Genomic DNA, 15329 nt, shown 5'->3' with positions numbered 1-15329 from the left:
AATCTGCTCCAGTTTCGGCCCGTGATGTGTTTTTTTTCAGCGCCTGGGATTTTTCCTATTTATCCAGAGATTGCCAGTTTTGCAGAAAAGTCCCCCTAGTTCATGCATTTAATAACTCACTAACCGTGCATCGGATTAAAATGATTTATATATGAAACTTGCTCAGAATTTTGTGTAGGATAATAATATCCAACTTTCATCTATGTTTAAAATATTTAAAATGATGTTTGATTAAATTTACTCCTATGCCATGCTAAAATGATTTAATTCATAACTTAATAACCGTAACTCCGAATTTAATAAATTATATATGTAAATGGGGTAGAAAAATGCCTAGTTTAACATGGTGACCTTTATTTGCATGTTAAACAACTCTAAAATTGTGTTTAGGACAGAACAATACCAAATCTTAAATTATGCATATGAGGATTTTCCGGAATTGTTGTTCGTTGCTTCCGGCCTCATTTAAACTTGCCTAGATAGGTAGTTTTGTTGTGCTTCACCTCTTGCCATGTTAATCAACATTTAATATTATTGGGGTACATAAACGAGAGAGAACTAAATAATTGATGTGGTGTTTTGTCAATATGCATCCCGATGCATATTGAGCTCCACTTAATTTGTAGGATTGCTTGTGCACTTTGCCATGCCATGCCTCATTAAACCGGACATGCATCATACTTGTTTGCGCATCGTGCCATGTTTATGTGATGGTTGTTTACTATGTTGTTTGCTCTTTTCCGGTGTTGCTTCTTCGGGTTGGTTCCGATAACGTCGCGTTTGTGAGGATCCGTTCGACTTCGTTCGTTTGTCTTCTTCATGGACTCGTTCTTCTTCCTTGCGGGATTTCAGGCAAGATGATCATACCCTCGAAATCACAACTATCTTTGCTTGCTTAGTTGCTCGCTCTTTTGCTATGCCTATGCTGCGATACCTACCACTTGCTTATCATGCCTCCTGCTTTGTTGAACCAAGCCTCTAACCCACCTTGTCCTAGCAAACCGTTGATTGGCTATGTTACCGCTTTGCTCAGCCCCTCTTATAGCGTTGTTAGTTGCAGGTGAAGATTGAAGTTTGTTACCTTTTGGAACATGGAGATGTTGTTCCTTGTTGGAACATGTTTACTTGTTGGGATATCACTTTATATCTTATTTAATTAATGCATCTATATACTTGGTAAAGGGAAGGCTCGGCCTTATGCCTGGTGTTTTGTTCCACTCTTGCCGCCCTAGTTTTCCGTCATATCGGTGTTATGTTCCCGGATTTTGCGTCCCTTACACGGTTGGGCTATAATGGGAACCCCTTGACAGTTCGCCTTAAGTAAAGCTCTTCCAGCAATGCCCAACATTGGTTTTACCATTTGCCACCTAGCCTTTTCTTTTCCCTTGGGAGTCGCGCTCCTGAGGGTCATCATTATTTTACCCCCCCGGGGCCAGTGCTCCTCTGAGTGTTGGTCCAACTTGTCAGCCGCCGGTGGCTACCAGGGGCAACTCTGGGCTGGCCTACCGGAAGTTTAGACAATCCGGTGTGCCCTGAGAAAGAGATATGTGCAGCTCCTATCGGGATTTGTCGGCACATTCGGGCGGTGTTGCTGGTTTAGTTTTACCCTGTCAAAATGTCTTGTTGTACCGGGATACTGAGTCTGATCGGAACGTCTCGGGTGGAGGTCTATTTCTTCGTTGACCGTGAGAGCTTGTCATGGGCTAAGTTGGGACACCCCTGCAGTGATTTGAACTTTCGAAAGCTGTGCCCGCGGTTATGGGCAGATGGGAATTTGTTAATGTCCGGTTGTAGATAACTTGAACCTTAACTTAATTAAAATGAATCAACTGCGTGTGTAACCGTGATGGTCTCTTTCCGGCGGAGTCCTGGAAGTGAACAGGGTTCTTGGAGTTATGCTTGACGTAGGTAGTCTAGGATCACTTCTTGATCATACTTTTATCGACCGTGCTTTGCCTTCTCTTCTCGCTCTCATTTGCATATGTTAGCCACCATATGTGCTAGTCACTTGCTGTAGCTCCACCTCATATCTTGACCTTACCCATAAGCTTAAATAGTCTTGATCGCGAGGGTGCGAGATTGCTGAGTCCCTGTGGCTCACAGATACTTCCAAAACCAGCTTGCAGGTGTCGATGAGTCCGTGCAGATGACGCAACCAAGCTTAGGAGGAGCTCGATGAAGATCTTGTCCTTTTGTGTTGTTTCGTTTCAGTCGATCAGTAGTGGAGCCCAGTTGGGGTCGATCGGGGACCGTGTCGCATTTGGGGTTCTTCTTTTATTTTGGTTTCGTAGTCGGACCATGAGTGTATTTGATTGATGTAATGTTTATTCATGTAATTGTGTGAAGTGGCGATTGTAAGTCAACTATGTATCTCTTTCCCTTATTAAATTACATGGGTTGTGTGAAGATTACCTCACTTGCGACATTGCTTTCAATGCGGTTATGCCTCTAAGTCGTGCTTCGACACGTGGGAGATATAGCCGCATCGAGGGCATTACAAGTTGGTATCAGAGCCTTCCCCGACCTTAGGAGCCCCATTGCTTGATCGTTTTTAGCGGACGAGTTGAGTCTAGAAAAATGTTTTGAGTCATTTAGGAACTGTATATCGGAGAGTTTAGGAATTCTTTTTACTTCCCAGTCTCCTCATCGCTCTGGTAAGGTATCCTGACGTAGAGTTTTGACTCTTCTCTTCTCAAATTTCACTAAAAAAATTTTAGGATCACGCGGGTATCTTGGAATCGTTCCGATGTTTTTATGATGAGAACATTTTCTTGGTGCCTCCTATCAGGGGTTTAGTGGAAGTGTCCCGGGGAGTTGAGCTCCGAGGTGTTGTCATCATAATTTTATCGTTGCAGTTCTGGAATACCTGAGTTTAGTAAAATCTCTTTTATGCAGTTCGTTGGTGAGATAACCTCGACGCCACCCAGTACTGGGGCGGGAGTTCGGGAGTATCTCCATAACTTGTATAACGGATGCTTTTTGAAGGTTGAGGTAGATGATTTCCGAAGGTTTCTTGGTTATGTGTTGAAGGATGGATACAGCTGGATGTAGGATTTGTTAGTTTGGGTGAGATATTATGCTTCCCCTGTATCCCCAACACCTGATTGCATAACCGGAAAGGTTCGGGAGTTTCATAGGTGGGAATTCAAGTAGCTCTTAGGATATCTTTCCAACAGATGTATGATATGAAATTGGGGTTCGACGTCTAGTGGTCCGCCTATTCACGGTCGGTTTTACAGTGGTCTCGTTGTGTCTTAAAGAGTCCTTGGCTATGCCGACTCGGGGACTCTTTGTATGTCATGTGCACTGCCTTGTACATGATGGTGCTATACGATCGAGCCCGTGTAGGCCCCACCACGAAAACTTCGGATGAAATCTCTATCATATGTTTGTTCCGGCTTATTCCGCAAGCCAATTCTTTGTTTTTGTTTTGAGTTGTGGTATTCGAGTTGCTTCGAAGTCAAGTGTTGATTCCATACATTTCCTAAATGGTGTTCTCATACTTCTATGTGAATACTAATCCTTCTTGATCATCGAGATTGTGCTGTCAATCCTTTTCACCGGTGTGCTTCTCTTCAAGTGGATCCGATCATTTCAACATCCGCATGATTCAATCCCAGTTCTTCTCAACGGTGCCTGTTTCATCCGTCCCCAAGTTGCCTTTGTTTTTCCCACCCTCCCTCCCTTGTTTCTTCGAGGACCCAGATTTCTTATTCAAGTTTCCATTTTATTGATGGAAAGCCTCTCCATTCCTTTTCCGTCAATCTTCTTATCCGGTGATTCTCATGAAGATCTTAACGGAGCTTCAAGTTCGTCACTCTTCACTCGTCTTATTCTCCGGTGGAACCAATTCAAGTTGTTGGTGTTGATCATATCCCTTTCCTCATTTCAAGGTTTTCTCATGCCGGTGCAATTCTTAATCGTTAACCTCTAGCCATCCTATTGTCCCGGAGTGCTCAAGTTTTCTCAAAAGGCTCGTCTTGTCATTCAAGATCCTTTCAAGCTCTTTCAAGATTGTTATCTCATTCATGTCATTTAATTCAACCGGTGCTTTCTCTCTTTTGAATCGTTCAACAGTGTTTCTTTTGGGTGGGCCCTAACCCATAGGTCTTTTCCCAGGATCTTACCTGACTCTTCTAATTTCTACCGGAGTTATTCTCAAATCCATTTCGAAGTTTGACGTAAGAATGAATTATCATCAGTCAAATGTACTTCTCCAAGATCTGTTAAATTCTTTTCATCGTTGGCTCAACCTTTCCATTCTTCATTCCGGAGTGTCTAAAATAATTCTTGGTGATGTTTCTCGTCGTCATTCTCGGAGATTTTGAAGACCGAAGAAGAGTTTCTCTTTAATCTTGCTCCATTCTTTTCAAGATTCGTGATTCTAGCTTGTTGCCTTCCTCTCATAATTGCTTTCGATTGTGAGAATTCTTTCACCCATCCGGAGATATTCAAGAGTCTTCTCAGTATGATTATCCGGAGTCCATCAATTCAGGTTTATTTATTCTCAGCTTTCAGCTCTCTTACTCTAAGTCATACCGGTGTTTAAATCAAGGATTCTCTAATCAGCTCGTAATATCTTCATTCTCATGGATCTAAATCCTCACAAGCATCTTCGTTTAATTGCTAATTCTTCCCGGTGTTCCTTTACCTTTCCTTTGGTCATTCTAATTCTGACGGTGGTTCGTTCAAGATTTATTTTCCTTATCAATTTATTCGTTATTTCAATTCTACCGGTGGTTCGTTGAATACCTTCTCAAGTTTGCGCTATCCTTGCTACGAGAATAAGTAGTATGCCAAATCCGTTGTTTGTCATCAATCTAAATTGGTGATGGATAAGCATAATGTAATTCTTATTCTTGTTTCATCCAAGTGGTTAATTCCCTATTCCGGAGGCTCATCAAATTCTTGTTTCCATTTGTTCATCTTTCTTTACCGGAGTGCCAAGTTTTCTCTTTATCTCATTGCTAAGCTTCATCTAATCATTGCAAGGCTTCAACCTTACTCTTCTCATCTTCCTTTCCGTTTGATCATTCTTTTGTTACCGGAGTTCGTCATGAAGGTTCTACATGATGGTTCATCAAGGATTTAATTCTTTCTCGAAGTGTTCATCGAGATTCTTTTCAAAGGAGCTCAAGCTTTCTTCATCTTGTTATCCGGAGTGCATTTCTGTCTACCGTATCTTTGGAGGTGGTATTATGCCATTCTTGATAATTTGAATTCTTGTTTCTTGATTCACATGTTGTCATGAATGAGATATTTCAAATCCATCAATCTCGTCATTGGAGTTATCTTGGGTTATATTTCACCTTAAGCTTTCCCTAAGGATGGTTGTTATTATGGTGCTTATAAATGATCCAAGTTTCTTCATTTATCCTCCCGATGATATAAGTTTCTTGTCTCCTTGTTCATGTCAATCCAATCCAGTGCTTCCATCAGTGGCAGAATTTCACCTCATAATGTTTGAGTTGTATTCCTTAAGCCCATATCAAGCTTATTATTTTCGTTGTTGGTTTTCCAACAACTCCGTTCTAGCATTTGTTGTAAGCGTGCTCCCTCGAGATCTTGTTTCCCTTCGTTTATCCCACTCCATTCTTACTTTTGTTCCGGAGGCTTTGTGATGTTGCTCTCTTCAACTCATCATCTTGTTTGTCAAGACCATGTTCTTTTCATGCCTACTCATTTAACCGGAGTGTCGTGCCCTCTTTTCAAGTTCTATCTCCTTATCAAATTCTTATTCAATTATTTTCATTTCAACCGGAGTGCTACCCGAATCGGTTCTTTCTTGTCCCTCTTTTCTAACGGAGTGTTTTCGACATTGTTCTCCTTTGTTGTATTCTTTTCTCGAATTTGTTCAACCTCTCAAGATTTGTGGTTTCTCTCGTTTGTCAGAGAAGCAACTTAGTTTTACCTTTTCTCTCTTCTCTTCCGTTTTCCCTCTGGTGCCATTCTAGATCTCGGGACGAGATCCTCTCGTAGTGGTGGAGTGTTGTAACGCCCCGAGACCGATGTGCCAGGTGTCGTTCAGTTATTCGCTGTTGTTGCCTTTCCTTTTCTTGCGTGTCATGCATTGCATATCATGTCATCATGCGCATTTCATTTGCATACGTGTTCGTCTCATGCATCCGAGCATTTTCCCCGTTGTCCGTTTTGCATTCCGGCGCTTCGTTCTCCTCCGGTGGTCTTTTCTACCTTTCTTTCATGTGTGGGGATTAAACATTTCTGGATTGGACCGAGACTTGCCAAGCGGCCTTGGTTTACTACCGGTAGACCGCCTGTCAAGTTTCGTACCATTTGGACTTCGTTTGATACTCCAACGGTTAACCGAGGGACCGAGAAGGCCTTGTGTGTGTTGCAGCCCAACACCCTTCCATTTTGGCCCAAAACCCACCTAACTCTGCTCCATCATCTACAGCGTTCGATCACGATCGCGTGGCCGAAAACTGCCCCTCATTTGGACTCTCCTAGCTCCCTCTACCTATAAATATGTGATCCCCTCCGAATTTTTCGCGCAGTCCAAACCCTAACCTTCGTCCACCTTGCGCCGCCGGACAATCTCGTCCGCGCCGGACATGTCCGCCGCCCTCAGCCACCTCACTCCGACCAACCGGAGAGCGCCACCTCACCACCGCCAGCGCCCTCACTCACTCAGCTCGCGCCACCTCAGCGCGCCACCCTCTCTCTCCTCTCCCTCCACCGCGCCAGACCCGCGAGGCCCATCCACAGCCCGCCTCGCACCGCACCGGGCCCGAGCCGCCGTCGTGTGCACACAGCGCCGCCGTCTCTCTCTGGATCGGGAGGAGCCCGATCCCGCAGCTGCCTCCGCCCCAAGCGCCTCCCCTCGCCGGACTTGCACCGCCGGCGACCACTAGCACCCGCCATCCCAAGGGAGCCGCCATGGACGAGCTCCACTTCGCCGGCTTCCGCTTCCCCGAGCGCCGCCGGCTACCTCCGTCACCGGATCTGGGATCCCCGTGGCCAGATCCGTCCATTCCCGCAGATCTCCGCCGTGCCCGCCTGCCGGAGTCCCCGCTGCCGCCTCGCCGTTGACCTAGGGTGCCGCCGCCCTGTTCCTGTTCGTGCGCCAGGCGCGAGGACGACGAGCGCCTCCGCCTCCTCCCCGCATGGGCCCAGCTCCAGCCGGCCCGAGTCCGGCCCAGTGCGCCGCCCCCGCCTGGAATGCCTCCTACGCGCCATGGGCTGCGCCTCCAAGCCCAGCCGTGCCAGGCTCCAGCTCCCGCCTCGACCTGCCTCTCTCCTCCACCGGCCTGCTTCCCCTCCAGCTGGGCCAAGAGTCCATGGTGAGCTGCCCCCCCGCGGTTCCTTAGTATTTTTTTCTTCTGCTGGCCCAATCTGCTCCAGTTTCGGCCCGTGATGTGTTTTTTTTTCAGCGCCTGGGATTTTTCCTATTTATCCAGAGATTGCCAGTTTTGCAGAAAAGTCCCCCTAGTTCATGCATTTAATAACTCGCTAACCGTGCATCGGATTAAAATGATTTATATATGAAACTTGCTCAGAATTTTGTGTAGGATAATAATATCCAACTTTCATCTATGTTTAAAATATTTAAAATGATGTTTGATTAAATTTACTCCTATGCCATGCTAAAATGATTTAATTCATAACTTAATAACCGTAACTCCGAATTTAATAAATTATATATGTAAATGGGGTAGAAAAATGCCTAGTTTAACATGGTGACCTTTATTTGCATGTTAAACAACTCTAAAATTGTGTTTAGGTCAGAACAGTACCAAACCTTAAATTATGCATATGATGATTTTCTGGAATTGTTGTTCGTTGCTTCCGGCCTCATTTAAACTTGCCTAGATAGGTAGTTTTGTTGTGCTGCACCTCTTGCCATGTTAATCAACATTTAATATTGTTGGGGTACTTAAACGAGAGAGAACTAAATAATTGATGTGGTGTTTTGTCAATATGCATCCCGATGCATATTGAGCTCCACTTAATTTGTAGGATTGCTTGTGTACTTTGCCATGCCATGCCTCATTAAACCGGACATGCATCATACTTGTTTGCGCATCGTGCCATGTTTATGTGATGGTTGTTTACTATGTTGTTTGCTCTTTTCCTGTGTTGCTTCTTCGGGTTGGTTCCGATAACGTCGCGTTTGTGAGGATCCGTTCGACTTCGTCCGTTTGTCTTCTTCATGGACTCGTTCTTCTTCCTTGCGGGATTTCAGGCAAGATGATCATACCCTCGAAATCACTACTATGTTTGCTTGCTTAGTTGCTCGCTCTTTTGCTATGCCTATGCTGCGATACCTACCACTTGCTTATCATGCCTCCTACTTTGTTGAACCAAGCCTCTAACCCACCTTGTCCTAGCAAACCGTTGATTGGCTATGTTACCGCTTTGCTCAGCCCCTCTTATAGCGTTGTTAGTTGCAGGTGAAGATTGAAGTTTGTTCCCTTTTGGAACATGGAGATGTTGTTCCTTGTTGGAACATGTTTACTTGTTGGGATATCACTTTATATCTTATTTAATTAATGCATCTATATACTTGGTAAAGGGTGGAAGGCTCGGCCTTATGCCTGGTGTTTTGTTCCACTCTTGCCGCCCTAGTTTTCCGTCATATCGGTGTTATGTTCCCGGATTTTGCGTCCCTTACGCGGTTGGGCTATAATGGGAACCCCTTGACAGTTCGCCTTAAGTAAAGCTCTTCCAGCAATTCCCAACATTGGTTTTACCATTTGCCACCTAGCCCTTTCTTTTCCCTTGGGAGTCGCGCTCCTGAGGGTCATCATTATTTTATCCCCCCGGGCCAGTGCTCCTCTGAGTGTTGGTCCAACTTGTCAGCCGCCGGTGGCTACCAGGGGCAACTCTGGGCTGGCCTACCGGAAGTTTAGACAATCCGGTGTGCCCTGAGAAAGAGATATGTGCAGCTCCTATCGGGATTTGTCGGCACATTCGGGCGGTGTTGCTGGTTTAGTTTTACCCTGTCAAAATGTCTTGTTGTACCGGGATACTGAGTCTGATCGGAACGTCTCGGGTGGAGGTCTATTTCTTCGTTGACCGTGAGAGCTTGTCATGGGCTAAGTTGGGACACCCCTGCAGTGATTTGAACTTTCGAAAGCTGTGCTCGCGGTTATGGGCAGATGGGAATTTGTTAATGTCCGGTTGTAGATAACTTGAACCTTAACTTAATTAAAATGAATCAACTGCGTGTGTAACCGTGATGGTCTCTTTCCGGCGGAGTCCGGGAAGTGAACAGGGTTGTTGGAGTTATGCTTGACGTAGGTAGTCTAGGATCACTTCTTGATCATACTTTTATCGACCGTGCTTTGCCTTCTCTTCTCGCTCTCATTTGCATATGTTAGCCACCATATGTGCTAGTCACTTGCTGTAGCTCCACCTCATATCTTGACCTTACCCATAAGCTTAAATAGTCTTGATCGCGAGGGTGCGAGATTGCTGAGTCCCTGTGGCTCACAGATACTTCCAAAACCAGCTTGCAGGTGCCGATGAGTCCGTGCAGATGACGCAACCAAGCTCAGGAGGAGCTCGATGAAGATCTTGTCCTTTTGTGTTGTTTCGTTTCAGTCGATCAGTAGTGGAGCCCAGTTGGGGTCGATCGGGGACCGTGTCGCATTTGGGGTTCTTCTTTTATTTTGGTTTCATAGTCGGACCATGAGTGTATTTGATTGATGTAATGTTTATTCATGTAATTGTGTGAAGTGGCGATTGTAAGCCAACTATGTATCTCTTTCCCTTATTAAATTACATGGGTTGTGTGAAAATTACCTCACTTGCGACATTGCTTTCAATGCGGTTATGCCTCTAAGTCGTGCTTCGACACGTGGGAGATATAGCCGCATCGAGGGCGTTACAGAAGATGCGACCTTGATTGTACAGAATGCATGAGTAATAACTTCGCTACGGATAGCTCCAGAACCGATCAGAAGATATTCTTTCCCTTGAGTAGGGGTTCTTGGAGCTATTGAAGAAGGTGTTGTCTGCTTTGAAGCCGTTTACATTAAAGGACCTGGAAACCTGGGCAACCTTGGCATTGGCTTCTATACAACATGATAGTCAAACTGAGGACCAGCAGCAGGCGCAGGAACAGGAGCAGTAGCATCATTGGCTTCACTGACTTCTGGCTCATGGGTTGGTGTAGGCTCCACATTTGCTTCAGCCATGACAACGTCATTGGCTTCATTTGTGTTGGTGGTGGTAGCCTCAAGATTTTCTACCTCCACTTGATGAGCTGGAGGGTCGGGCACAGACACGTTCTCCTCGAGAACAACTTCTTCAGTAATGGGGGGAGTAGGGACACGTTCTTCTTCTTGGGTGTCATCGGCTGATGTTGTGGTTCTAACTCTGATAGTGATGTAGGGGGGTAAGTATGGAGAGGCGAGGTCTTAGCTATGGAGAGGCTGTAAGGACGCAAGGTTTACGAGTTCAGGCCCTTCTCGGAGGAAGTAACAACCCTACGTCTCGGTGCCCGGAGGCAGTCGACTGGATTATGTGTGTATGAGTTACATAGGTGCGAACCCTTGTCTCGGAGGAGGGGGTGGCTTATATGGAGTGCGCCAGGACCCCGGCCAGCCCATGTTACGAAGGGTTCAATGTACATTAAGGTAGGGCATTACTGATAACGCTAGTAATAAAGTGCTATGATGACCATAAAAGCTACTTAATGACCGACCGTTAGCGTGCAGAGTGACTTTAGGTCTCCTGGCCATCGAGTGGTTGGATCTTGGTCGAGTAATTGCTTCTTGGTCGAATGTCTTCGAGTCTGTCGAGTGGAACACCTCCAAGTCGATTGAAAGGTGATTTATTCTAGAAGTGTCCTTGGGTAGGGCAGTTAGGACAGGTCCGTGACCCTACCCTAGGTACATAGCTTCATCATTAGCCCCCGAATGGATCGAGGTTTGAGTGGGGAAGGATTTGAGGACTTCTCCGACTCGTTTTCTATGCCGTGAGCATATCTTGTTTCGGATCAACGGACCTGAGTGATGACAGCAACTCCCTTTTCAGTCGCCTTGATCCATTCTTAATTCTTCGCCGAGTGAGTTTATTTACTTGTAAGGCTCCGAGTGACGGTGCGGAGGAGATCTTTGGTCTGACAAGTTATTTGCTGCCCGCGGATTTAGTGGGATCCGAATTTTGGGAAGCGCGCGGGACGGGAGAGGCCGTAGTAATCGGACGAGATAGAGCGGAGCCGCCTCGATCCCTGCGCCACCTTTTTCGCCACGTATCGCTCGTGCGGTCGTTACGGGTTTTGACAGAGCCATCTGGGCCTACCTGTCAGCCACTCGGAAGCGGCCTCATATAAGGCGTTGGACTGGAGTCTCCCGAACAGTGCGCCCCATTATCTCTTCTCCTCCTCACGCCTCTTCTCTGTGCTCGCTCTTGCTCCAGCGCCACCGCGCCACACGCGTCTCGTCGGCGACAATGGTGAAGGAGAAGACAGCGGCTCTGGAGCGGGCAAAGAAGGCGACGGCGAGGTCAAAGGGGAAGGCGACGAGCCGGGGCGGATCTTCCTCGTGGACTGGCCTGCCGAAGGGTTGGATCCAGGGTGACTGGATCCACTCGAGGATCTCCCAAGAAGACCTCGACGACCTGGCCGAGGGAGGGCTGATCCCCTACGACTCGGCGCGGCTTCCGGGGAAGGAATCCGAGCCGCAACCCTGGGAGGGTGAGCGCATTCTTCTTGCCACCCACGTCGACCGTGGATTTTCCTTGCCTCCTCATCCTTTCTTCCGAGGGTTTCTGAACTTCTTTGGGGCTCAACTCCACCATTTTACCCCCAACTCAATCGTTTATCTTGCTGCGTTCATTTCCTTGTGTGAGAACTTCTTGGGTTGTCGACCTCACTGGGGTCTTTTCAAGCATATTTTCACTTGTCGCTCCCAGACAGTGAAAAAGGCTAATCCGAGTGACGAGAGGACCCAAGTGATCCAGATGTGTGGGGGTCTTGGCATCCAGACGAGGGGAAAAAGCTCCTTTCCGGCCATGATTCTTCCCGATTCAGTTCGCGGATGGCAGTCGACCTGGTTCTACTGCAAAGACCAGTCGACGCCAGGGCAATCAACTGGCCTCCTCCCTTTTCCATGGACCGAGTGGAAAAACCCTCCCCTTTAAAGGTGCTCCCGGAGGAGAAGGCGCACATGAAGGTGTTGGTCAACCGAGTGGTCCAGCTCATTCGTGACGGGGTCATTGGTATGGATCTCTTGGAGGTCTTCCTTCAGCGGTGCATCCAGCCTCTCCAAGCCCGAGACCACCCGATGTGGATGTATTCGGGTCTAGAAGACTCCACTCGGATCTACCCGGAGGAGGTCGATGACGACACGCTGGAGAAGTGGCTATCGAGCATTACCGGGAACAAGGACAATCCCAGAGGAGCCAGGAGAGTTCTCCCATTTGACCAGTCGCGTGCACCAGAGCAGGTCTGATTCTAAGTTTTTGCTTGTAATCCAAATTCACTCGCGCAGCTGTCTGTATTGCGTCGACTGACTTTGTTCTCCCTGCTTTCTTTCAGGCCATTACTGAAATGTATTCGATGCCCAACGGGGAGCAAGAGCAAGCTCTGGAAGGCGAGGCGAGTGGTGGCGAAAGTGGCGAGTGGACTTCTGATGGTGAAGGGGATGGTGGAAGTGACGACTCGAGTGATGGGGAAGAAGTCGAGTCGCCTCCTTGCATAGAGAGATGATCCAAGCTTGACCAAGAACGGACGAGTGCCCGCGACAAGGAAACTGCTCAGGCTGGCCAGTCTTCGAAGCGTCCTCGGGTCTCTTCACCAACCCCGACTGAGAAGGCGCCAAAGCACCCCAAAGTTGCAGAGCCGAAGACTCTGAAGGCGCTGCCAAAGATCAAGATCGATATCCCTGTCGCCTCCGCGTGAGTGTCTCTCCTTGCATTCACTCGACGCTCCGTGCTGTTTGTTTTTCTTGTTTTAACTGGAAGAACTTTGGAATTGTTAGCGCTGCCACTTCCGGGACCTCAGCTTACAGGGATGATGATGAGGTGATGGAGGATGCGGTCACTTCTAATCCAGGTATGATTTCCGCCATACTATCTTTCTTTGGTCGATTCAACTACATCGTGCACCATTGGGTGACGTGATTTTGGCAATTTGAACTTTGCACAGCTCCCAACATTATTGACCTCCCTGATGATGATGAAGAGCCCGAGAGGTCTTTGATGAGGAAGAGTAGGCGAGCTCCTGCAAGTGAGGCGCTACAGTCGACGCCGAGGGCGGAACCAGTCGTTCAGGACACTGGTGACATCAATCGGGGTTCTGTTACCTTCGCGGAGCCCCTGTCAAGTGCCTTGCCTTCTTCTTCGACTGCTCAGGCCCCTGTCGACCCGCCTTCAGTTTTTGCGACCCATCATGTCCCAGAGGACGAGGTGAATGCTGCTAGGGAAGCCATACGCCAGGCAGGCATTAGGATGGAGAAGATGAAGATGGTGCGGGACGCCAGCCAAGCCGCCTATGATGCCAGCTCGGCTCTCCAGAGCAACGTTCAGGTTAGTCGGCTATCTGAAGATTCTTTCCGAAAATCTTTGCGTCTGTACACCCACTGGGTGCCTCGATTGAAGTTTTGGACTAGTGGAGACTACGGTGGACTGCTGGCAGTCGACTGTAGTCTTTGTATTTTGCCGAATGTATAAACCAAACTGGTAGTTTGTCTCTTCCACTCGACTCTGGCGGGCCGGTCGAGTGGGATCAGAACCGGTGGGGGCACGCTAAGTGCACCCACTGGGTGTAGTCCCCGAGACTATGGTGGACTGCTGGCAGTCGACTGTAGTCTAAGTTCTACTTTCTTTCTCTCTTTTTTTCTTTTTGAACTCGACTTCGGCGGGCCGGTCGAGTGGGATCAGAACCGGTGGGGGCACGCTAAGTGCACCCACTGGGTGTAGTCCCCGAGACTATGGTGGACTGCTGGCAGTCGACCGTAGTCTTAGTATTTATTGCCTTTGTTGTTGTTTTTTGCTGTAACGATAACTTCTCCCCTTTGATTTCAGAAATCTTGCGATCTTGGAGCTCGCTTTGCTGACTTGGAGAAGCAGCAGATTCAACTGAACCTTGATCTGGAGCTGGCCAGGACAGAGCTGCAAAAGGTCAGAGACGGCGCCGCAGGTAAGACGATTTTGTCGACTGGTTAGTTTTTAGGCTTGAGTACCCTTCTGCTATTTCCGAATCAATCATCATTTTTTTGCAGAAAAACTGAGAGAAGCTCTGGCGAAGAAGGATAAGGACTTGGCTGCTGCCCGTAAGGAGGCTGATGACAAGACCACTCTGGCCGAACAGAAGCTGGCTTCGGTCGGCCAGTTAGAAGAAGAGAATACCAGGCTGAAGACCGCTCTGAATGAAGCTAACAGGGAGTGTACACATTGGAAGAAGGATAACCTCAACCTGAACGAAAAGATGGAAGGCATCGCTCGCAGGAGGGACGATCTGGAGAGCTACTTGAGGAGCCTCGCCAAGAAGTTGTACATCAAGCTTGAAGGTGCACATTCAGTTCCGACTGGTGTTTTTTTTGTGTCGACTCAGTGTATGAAAATTGACTTATCCTTGGATCGTGAATGCAGAGTTTTGCCAGAACTTTGAAGAGGAGACTGGGCGGATCGAACCAGGTTTGGATCCAATCAACTCTCCTGTGAAAGATGAAACTGCCATGAATCTGCTCCGACTGGAATCTCGCATCAACGGTGCTGTGGACTACTTGTCTCGACTGAAGGTCGCCATGTCATGGATCGACCCGGCACTTTGGCCAGAGGCTACGCTCCAAAACGATCTCGAGTCTCTGATGACTCGACTTAACGGAATCCCTGACCGAGTGCAAGAGTGGAAGAAGTCTTCTGCTCGGTGTGGCGCTGATGTGGCTCTGTCCTTGGTTCGTGTCCACTGGAAGGAGGTGCGACAAGACAAGCTGGCAGCAATCAAGGTCGCCAACACCCAGAAGCATGACTTCCGAACCTTTATGGAGACTTTCATCGCTGCAGCCACTTGGATAGCCGATGGCGTCGACCTGGATGAGTTCGTCGAGCCTGCCAGCCCTCCTCCCGCGGAGTGAACAAACTCTTATGTCCCACCTTAAATTTGCCTCGGAATGCCGAGTGGTTTTTGTAACCATTAAACTTTTTCTGGCTGCATGCCCGAGTACTTCGATCTGTGGTCTGGAACCTTTGGATCTTATCTGTCCTTAATTTATCGTTGAATATCTTCATGAATTATCTGTCGAGTGGAACTTGTTCTTCACTCGAAATAACTTTGTATTTGTGGTGCAGCTCCGAAGGAGAAGGTAGCAGTCAATTTGCACCTCGTCGTCCTTGCGGGTTGGGATGTGTTCCGTACTTAG

The sequence above is a fragment of the Triticum dicoccoides genome, chromosome 7A, assembly GCF_002162155.2.
Source record: "Triticum dicoccoides isolate Atlit2015 ecotype Zavitan chromosome 7A, WEW_v2.0, whole genome shotgun sequence".
NCBI lineage: Eukaryota > Viridiplantae > Streptophyta > Magnoliopsida > Poales > Poaceae > Triticum > Triticum dicoccoides.
Note: the sequence above shows the minus strand (reverse complement) of the source record.